The following is a 9,946-nucleotide window of genomic DNA, read 5'->3' as shown; positions in this document are numbered from 1 at the left end:
ACGGACTATTGAAGCCAAAATTTACACAGGTTTAATTATTAATACATGTATAATGGTTGATCACTGGACACTGTATGTGACAATTTCGTTATCTCTCCTGTACCAATCCTGTGCAATACCTTTAAAATATTCAGTAGTCAGAAGTCTCATGACGCACTCTTGGTGTAACCCTCCCGTTATTTCAACCCCCTAAAACCAAATCATAATAATCCACACAACAACTAATTTGTTTACACCATTCATGCCTTCTGTCTACTGAATATACTATTATTATATGATTTCATCTTCCACTGTCACATCTAATTGTCTTTATTACAATCAGCCTCACATTACCTCTCTCGATTATTAACCGCTAAGGTGCAATTAGATACCAGACCCCACCATGTCGGCAGCTGGAAATCAAATTAAGAATTGTTCTTTTATCACTAGACAGCTGTGATTTACATGAGTGTGGAGAACTGATTTGATATTATGAGGAGAGCATGAGATTAAACTGCGGCAGTTCATTTGATGAACTGATGAGTTTTGCAGTTGAGATGTTTTGAAGCTGATGTTGTTTTGTTTACGACACAGAGCGCTGGGCAGGTACTAAAATAAAGAAGAAGCTATGACTAGACAAAGATAGTGCCATAGCTCAGTAGTTGTAGACGTAGTTCTGATTATGTCCAACTGTTATAAAGATGATTTGGGGTTGAACATAGAACTTTCACTAGAGTGGGATGTGAACCAACGTCCCCGGATTAACGTGCCGGTGCCCAATCGGCGGTCTCCCTTTATTTCATTAAAATTTTCCAGGGTTCCAGTCAGAAGCCTTTCAACCCGTATCGCATGCCTTGTATAGTCAGAGATGACATCCACGTTTACGATTCAACCTGGTTAGCGGCAGCAGAGGGATCACCTGAAGGGGACGTGAGGTTTAATTTCATATATCAAATAATAAACCACAAAGGAAACTAATTAAAATTTACCAAGTCAGTTTCCCTGGTGGCTTATTATTAGATATTATACTTAAGAAGAAAAAAAAAGACTTTAAGCAAAATGGCGGTCACCATAAAATCACCACCATTATTAAATTTTTTGACACCAACACCCAATCTCATAAAAGCAAAAACTCTAGACCTACACGTGTAATGCACTCTCAAACCCGTCACAGTCGAGGACAATAACAGTAAAGCTGGGGTTACCCAAAACAGTTCCCCAGACTATCTCCCAATAGGAAAAGTATACGACACTTGAGGGTGTACCCCAGTATTACAAGAGAAGTCAGGGTGTCAGTCTGATTAATATGTATAGGCAGGCCTTCAAAGTATTCTACTCTATAGAACTTACTTTTGTTGATAAACAAAAACCGCCTTGCTTGGCATGGACGGCCGAATGTTCGTAAAACACACAATCGCATTAACAGATTTTTAACCAAATCCACGATTTCTGTAAACTTTCAATTAATTAAAATACCTCCAATAATTAGTTGTTTATTTTTAACAAAATTAACACAATATTTGAATATTTGTGTAACATTGTTACAGACAGTAGCGATCTGTTTTTGGTTTGCATTCTTGGCTTTCCATAGTTTTCCAACCTGGGTTCGCAAAAACTCGGGCTGTGACGTTGCAAAAGAAAGGTCTATATTGAGTGGGGTTTTTTTTTTTTTGGGGGGGGGGTAGCATATCTCGACTGGCTTTGGGACTCCCAACATTAACTGGAGTATAGAGGATAAACGTTCGAGAGTCAATGGATAATTCCCCCTTTAATATCCTGAAAAAAAGCTGTGAGACTTCAATTAGGTACCTTATCGTGTATTTTATTATTGTTATTTTAGCATTTTGCCTGTAAGCTTTGAGAGTTCAATAAGGGGGTGCTTCACGCAAAACTAAATATCAGTAGAGGGCGCTTCAAAAAATAGCCATGAGTCACGTGTTTTATAATTGGTCTTTGGTGTGAATATTTTTTCATGAAGCCGGTGTTAAGATCTTAAATGAATAGGCTTATCATGATTATAACCAAAACGACTTCAATTTCGTTCCAGAATAATAATAAAAAGTAACACAAGCTTACACTTTGAAATAATTAAAGAACAAAATAATTTAAAAGCAAATGTTTTAATCATAACTATGTTAATACAAAATATTATGGCAGTTATTTAAAGGGAGTATTTATAAAAGGTCTATATTAATATGCAGATTAATGAAATCACGTTGTGTTATTTACGTTGCAGTGGGCGGGGCTTAATGCACCCTTGTAATTTAGACCGTTCTGTTTACACTTTGGGAAATAATCTAATACAATAATTTATAATACTTTTTGTATATATAACAGGCCCTATAGCAATGAACATTAGTCGAAAGGTACGTACAACAATTTCACGTGCACAACACTTGAGGTCAAAAACCCTTTAAGTTGAAGAAGCAAAAAAAAAATACCAGGTAGTTCTAATGGCTACCCCCCCCCCCCCCCCAATGCTCCATAAATGCTCCTACCACAATGCTCAAACCAAGGCCAATTCACAGAGCTGCTTTGAATTAGTAAGCACAAGTGCCAAAGCTTAACAAAGTAATGCTCACCAGTTAAAGTTCGTGCTAAGATACTGGGTCACACGTACCATCTGTGACTGGTATCCTATAAACTTCTGCTAATCATAATTATTTAAAGACACTGGACACTATTGGTAATTGTCAAAGACCAGTCTTCTCACTTGCTGTATCTCAACATATACATAAAATAACAAACATGTGAAAATTTGAGCTCAAACGGTCGTCGAAGTTGCAAGATAATGATGAAAGAAAAATCACCCTTGTCACACGAAGGTGTGTGCGTTCAGATGCTTGATTTCGAGACCTCAAATTCTAAACCTGAGGTCTCGAAATCAAATTCGTGGAAAATTACTTCTTTCTCAAAAACTATGTCACTTCAGAGGGAGCCGTTTCTCACAATGTTTTATACTATACCAGCCTCTCCCCATTACTCGTTACCAAGTAAGGTTTTATGCTGATAAATATTTTGAGTAACTACCAATAGTGTCCACTGCCTTTAAGCAACATTTTTTGCTTGAGCAGCTATATGAAATTGTGCCCTGATATGGTCCATGCTTTCGACTCACAAGAACTGGGTTGGACTTTCATTGAAATTACACACACTTACATTTTAGCTAGTAGAGCATTTCGTTCTTAGTGAATGAAAACTCTGATAAAAAGGCACTCAATTTTATACTGGGTTATTTATAGAATAGACAGGTGTCCGTAATTTATTTCTTTGTTTGAGTAAATTTGGGTGGATGAAAGGTTGTTTCTACTGAAAGAATAGGTGCAAGCGGAAGTATTGTTATCTGTAGTTTAGAATCTAAATAAGCCGTGGCCAAAATCTATTTCTTGTTGTGAACTTGGAAAATCTGGTTGGATTAGACTCGTCTTAAATCGAAGGATTGCTTCCTTTCTTAATTATATTCTTAACAAATTGCACCTGTTTTTAAATTAGTAAAAGTCCTCTCATTTATTGAACCCTGCGGTTTATTATCAGCTGAATAGTATTTGCATTTAAAGATAAGCTGCATTCTATTTCATTTCTACAAAACATATCAATAGTTCAGACACCGAGTCTGAGGAATCGATAATGAGTGCACCACAAAACTGAAGTACATCTTAATTAGAGGTTCCTCTTTTGTGGCAGAATATTGCGTAATTCACAAGCAACAAAAACAAAATGTTAGTTTATTATGTGAATTTCCAATCTTCACACCCGGTCCGATATTGAGATCCGGAAACATCTCCTATACCGAGGATCACGTCCACTCTTCGTTATGTCGCATCTACACTTAACTTTCCTGCCGTAGGTTGGATGAGCACAAGCTGTGTATAAAGTATAGGAGAAACAAAATATTATTACATCATTATTAAAGGTAGTGGACACTATCGGTAAGTACTTAAAATAGTTATTAGCAGAAAACCTCACTGCCCTCTGAAATGACGTAGTTTTCGAGAAAGAGTTAATTTTTTCCGCGAATTTGATTTCGAGACCTCAGATTTATAATTTGAGGTCTCGAAATCAAGCATCTGAAAGCACACAACTTCGTGGGACAAGGTGGGTTTTTTTTCTTTCATTAATATCTCGCAACTTCGACAACCAATTGAGCTCAAATTTTCACAGGTTTGTTATTTTATGCATATGTTGAAATTACCAATATTGTCCAGTGTCTTTAAGAGAATGGTCGATAGCGGGCGTATTATACTCCTCGCTGATAGCGAATTAAGTATTAAGAGTCAGTTCAGGTAAATAGTTGACATACTTGCTCACGGTCAAAACAATTTTTTTTTTTATACTTTGTGGGTGGAAGGGCCTTGGGCTGCAAGTAACCAAAATTGCATTTTCAATTCCATATATAGCCCGTTGCCATGGTTTTTTGGCAATTTTAGGCCGATTTTGGGGTCTGAAAAACTGGTTTTTAGCTCATATTTACAACTCCACCCCACCAAAATGCAAAATAATTTCAAAAAACCTTGTATATCACTACAAAGTATCATCCTTGGCCTTCCTTGAGAAAAAAAATTATTGCTTTAAATATCACCCTTGTGCTATTTTTGCATCGTGCATTACAGTATGTTTTTAGAACTTGCAAAATCGCCATTTTTACCCTATTTTTGGACCCCAAAATGTCAACTTGCCAGGGGTCTCAGAAAATTTTCCTTTTGGCTGTGATTAGGGCCAACATTGGTCTTTTCATATCTGGTGAGAAAAACTTGGGCAATTGTATCCTGCTGTGACAGTACTGCCTCAAAACTAGACTTTTTTCCCCAAAACGTGAAAATATGCTCTTAAAGGGTCTTTTCAAATAATATTGACATACGTGTCCACGTTGAAAAAAAGAACATTTTTCTTATACTTTGTGGATGGTAGGGACTTGGAGTCCAAATAAACAAAATTTACATTTCAAATCATTATATAATACGTTGCCATGGTAACAGTTCATTTGTGTTTAGGCCACTTTTGGCCGATTTGGGGGTCTGAAAACTGTTTTTTAGTTAATATTTACAACTCCACCCCACCAAAAAAACAAAAATATTTCATAAAACATTTTCCATCACTACAAATTATCATCCTTGGCTTTACTTGAGACAAAAAATTATTACTATAAATTTAACCTTTGTGCTATTTTTAGAACGTGCATTAGAGTGTGTTTTTAGAACTTGCAAAATCAACATTTTTACCATATTTTTGCCCTCAATTTTTTTTCTTTTCAGGAGAACATTTTCCTTTCGGTTTTGAATAGGGCAAAAATTTGTCTCTTTATTTCTTGTAAGAAAAGCTTGGGCAATTTATTGTATCCTGATGTAACAGTACTGTCTCAAAAATAGACCCTTTCCCCTCAAAACATGGAGAAATGCATTTTGAAATATTTGCTTCATTTTGAATTTATAACATCAATCTTGCAGATCTTCATAAGCACTCTGTAGGCTTAGTGCATTACCCAACATTGATCAGGACTTGTTGATGACCTAAATCTTAGAATTTGCCCCACCTCTGCCCCACCCCAATCATATTTCTTGACATTGCATAAAACAAAGTTTTGTGAACAGCGGCTCTTTTTTGGAAGTCACATTTTTGAATTCACTTTACAAATCAAGAAAGTTTGTGCAGTCTAAATTTGTTTTGGTTCTCAGAATATTTCCCTTTTGGTTGTGATTGGGCTATCATTATGGTTTGCATGTCTGCTGGGGCGAAACACTTTGGTGTTGTGACACTTCTGCATCAAACATGGTAATTTTTCCAAAAACAAGAAAAATGCATTTTGAAGATATCCCTTAGTTTGAATTAATAAAACACAAAAACGAACATGATTGTTAAACAATCTGGCACTGTTTCCATGCTCTTTAAAGTAGCAAGTACAACGTTTTTATTTTTAAGCCATAACCATGCTTTGCCACTGAGAGTTCTTGTTTTGTCATGACTACTTTACCAAGTTGTACAGGTATGATTCACATTGCAAGAAGAGAAGTAGTGCGATGAGCATACTTTACAAGTTGTCGTACATGGCCTTTAGCAGTCTCCTTGGTCTCCTGCCTGCTACCAAACTAAACATTTTCATCCCAATCGGAACAAAGAGGCTCTAAAAGTGCGCAAATACTGTCTCCAAAGTATCTAAATGGCCATTCACCTGCTTTGGCCTTCTGTAAGCAGTTTGTACTGTTGCAAACATTAAAAGAGTTGGTTTATTTTTAACGTGATAAACAATTCAGCAGGTAATGTTTGACAATGTTTTTTGTTCATCGTTCTCAGAGACATTTAACAAATATGAATTAGTAGGATAGTGAATGGAAAAAAATAATCAAACTAGGATAAATAAACTTTTGTTACTGCAATTGCATCTTACTTATTTATGTTGAGCAGGTGCAAGTATTTACAACTTCTATTAATGTTGTTTCATTAAAGGAACACGTTGCCTTGGATCGGTCGAGTTGGTGTTTAAAAAGCGTTTGTAACCGTTTATTTCAAAATGCACAGATTAGAAAGATATTTTAAAAGTAGAATATAATGATCCACACAAGTATCACCCAAAAACATGTTTCTAACCATGCATTTTATAACAAACGGTTACAAACGCATTTCAAAGACCAACTTGACCGATCCCAGGCAACAAGTTCCTTTTAAATGATCTCTTACGCTCATCTTGCAAATCGTTAGTATCATTGTTTTTAACAACACTTTTATGCGGAGGCTTTTTAATTTCCCACATTTGTGTTGGACATGATTGGATGCTCAGCACAGAAACTATATTGTTTATGATCTCTATCTCTATGAAAAGTTTTACATTTGGTAGCAGGCAGGGACCAAGGAGAGTAGGCCCTGTATTAAAGACAACTTGTAAAGAATGCTCATCGAGTGTTTCTCCCAGAAGACACGAAAACACCAATAATCGCCCCAATCACAACCGAAAGGGAACACTTTCGAAAAAGAGGCGCTATTCACAAAACATTGTTTTATGCAATTACACGGAATATGATTGGGGCTGGGCCGGGCAAATTCTAAAATGTATGTCATCAATAATTCCTGATCAATGTTGGGTAATCCCTACAGAGTGCTTAAAAAGAGAAGCAGATTGATAGAATTATTACTTTTTAATGTTATAAACTCAATTTGAAGAAAAAACAATTCAAAATGCATTTTTCTGTTTTGGGAAAAAAGTCTATTTTTGAGACAGTACTGTTACATCAGGATACACTTGCCCAAGTTTTTCTTACAAAAAATATCAATGTTGGCCCTAATCAAAACCGAAAGAAAAATATTCTGAGACCCCCCCCCCTGAAAAAACTTAAATTTTGAGGGCAAAAAATATGGTAAAAATGTTGATTTTGCAAGTTCTAAAAACACACTCTAATGCACAATCTAAAAATAGCACAAGGGTGAAATTTATAGAAATAGTTTTTTGTCTCAGGTAAATCCAAGAATGATACTTTGTAGTGATGTAAAAGGTTTTATGAAAGACTTGTGTTTTTTGGTGGGGTGGAGTTGTAAATATTAACTTAAAAAAACAGTTTTTCAGACCCCCAAATCGGCCAAAAGTGGCCTAAACACAAATGAACTGTTACCATGGCAACGTATTATATAATGATTTGAAATGTAAATTTTGTTTATTTGGACCCCAAGTCCCTACCATCCACAAAGTATAAGAAAAATATTATTTTTTCCCACCGTGGACGACGTATAACAATATTATTTGAAAAGACCCTTAAAGAGCATATTTTCACGTTTTGGGGAAAAAAGTCTAGTTTTGAGGCAGTACTGTCACAGCAGGATACAATTGCCCAAGTTTTTCTCACCAGATATGAAAATACCAATGTTGGCCCTAATCACAGCCGAAAGGAAAATTTTCTGAGACCCCTGGCAAGTTGACATTTTGGGGTCCAAAAATAGGGTAAAAATGGCGATTTTGCAAATTCTAAAAACATACTGTAATGCATGATGCAAAAACAGCACAAGGGTGATATTTAAAGCAATAATTTTTTTTTCTCAAGGAAGGCCAAGGATGATATTTTGTAGTGATATACAAAGTTTTTTGAAATAATTTTGCATTTTGGTGGGGTGGAGTTGTAAATATGAGCTAAAAAACAGTTTTTCAGACCCCAAAATCGGCCTTAAATGGCCAAAAAACAAAATGAGCCCTAACCATGGCAACGGGCTATATATGAAACTGAAAATGCAATTTTTTTTACTTGCAGCCCAAGGCCCTTCCACCCACAAAGTATAAAAAAATCATTTTTTGACCGTGAGCAAGTATGTCAACTATTTACCTGAACTGACTCTTAACTCTTTAATAAAGCCTTTTCGAAATTAGGCTGAATATAATAATATGGCCAAACAAAATTAACTTGCTAATCCAAAATGATCGGGCAGCCAGTCACAGACAATTTTTATGTTGTAGGCCACTTGCGTCAATATAATAGAGATCATTGGCCCCTTGCATATGACGTCACAAGCTCAAACGGTCCCCCACACTGAGGTCAAAGGAAGACCTATCATTGGCTGAGAGTTGTGCGTGGCGCGTACGTTCTTGCACGTTTCCAATGTGTTACCTCATCAGTGATAATATGGCAGCCAAATACTTTAAACAAATGGAAATTTACCTCTATATCGCTGATTACCAACTCCTCGTTTCTCTGCCTCAAAACTTGTTGAAGATTCCAAGTTGAACATGGACATAGAGGGCGCTGCAAGAATCGTCACTGCCAGGATGCAAATAAGAAAGGTCCTCATCTGCAATGTGTGGGTGAAAAATGAAGGTGACAAACCGAACCCCGTTGTGTACTTAATAATACTAATATATATACAAGGCTCTTATTTATCGCTATATCACACCCCTATAGGACGTATCAAAGTGCTTAGTATTTTGTCATCCAAGGTATCTAGAGTTACTGAGACCTTTTTCGTATAACGTGTTGTGGCGCACATGCATGCAGAAAATAACCAAACCAGTAACACTGGGGAGAACACCTTTTTATGATAAGTGAACTGGTTGTTTTACGTTCATTACAACACACGGACCTACGGCTATACGCCCCATTCGAAGGACGCAACAATGATCGTTAGGAGGCTTGCTTCAGAACAAGTGGCATGGACCAGAACCCGAACCCACACCGGGCTGGAACATGAGAATTACATATCAAAAGACTTGAGCGTTAAGCTTCACAATTAGTCTAATCATTGCCAATAAAACTAGATACAATGTGACACATAAATGAATAAATCAGGAAATAAAATGCAAGATTACTATTTAAAAAATTGTCAGTCTCAAGTAAACCAACTAAAGCCTCAATACAAGTTCCAATTAGGTCAACTTCAAATCTAACTCAATCTAAACCCAAGATGCCTATCTTTACACATACCTTGGAATTCTCCTCACTGTAGTATACAAGTAGATAAAACAGTCGTCAATCTTTGAGTCTCTGGCCTCCCGCTTTGAAGCACAGAATAGTTATCGCTGTGTCTAGATTAAAATGGTCATTTTATACCATACACGAACCAATAAACCAAATGGGTCGTCGTTTGGTGTGCACTGATTTCCCTTGACGTGTGTATTAATTCTCTTTCCGGAAACCAATCACTGCTTTTTAGTTTGATTCATTAATCATTAACGATATTTTATTTTGGAAAATTAATATCTTCATCATCAACCTGATAATTTTATAGTTAAATATCCTTTTAAGCATATCCCTTTGTTTTGCAGATTTAATGACCCGTGCTAATTAAAGCTGGGTTGGTGCTTGCTTTTTAACTAATTGGTTGTCTCTTTGTAAAGATAATGAAGATGTCATACAACTCGTATTGTCTCGCTTGGCTAGTCTAGTATGAGAGGCTCGCCCCCTCCTGTTTGGAGCACGACAAGCCCACTTGTACTACCCACTCTTTCCTATTATTGTTAGATCGTGGAATTGACTAAGGGAAACCATTGTCAAGATCG

At 36.4% G+C, this 9,946-nt stretch overlaps 1 long non-coding RNA gene across 1 annotated transcript; it reads right to left on the bottom strand.

Annotated features, from left to right (window-relative positions):
* Positions 1 to 3,218: 3,218 nt before the first annotated feature.
* LOC117301440 lies at positions 3,219 to 9,450 on the bottom strand. The gene is made up of 3 exons (XR_004520312.1): positions 9,372 to 9,450; positions 8,613 to 8,742; positions 3,219 to 3,842 (listed from the first exon to the last, which is right to left on the bottom strand). It is a non-coding gene; the product is annotated as an uncharacterized LOC117301440 (long non-coding RNA).
* Between the last annotated feature and the right edge of the window lie 496 nt (positions 9,451 to 9,946).

Source organism: Asterias rubens, chromosome 17 (assembly GCF_902459465.1).
Source record: "Asterias rubens chromosome 17, eAstRub1.3, whole genome shotgun sequence".
NCBI lineage: Eukaryota > Metazoa > Echinodermata > Asteroidea > Forcipulatida > Asteriidae > Asterias > Asterias rubens.
The sequence above is the reverse complement of the archived record's forward strand: the minus strand, read 5'-3'. Positions and strand labels throughout refer to the sequence as shown.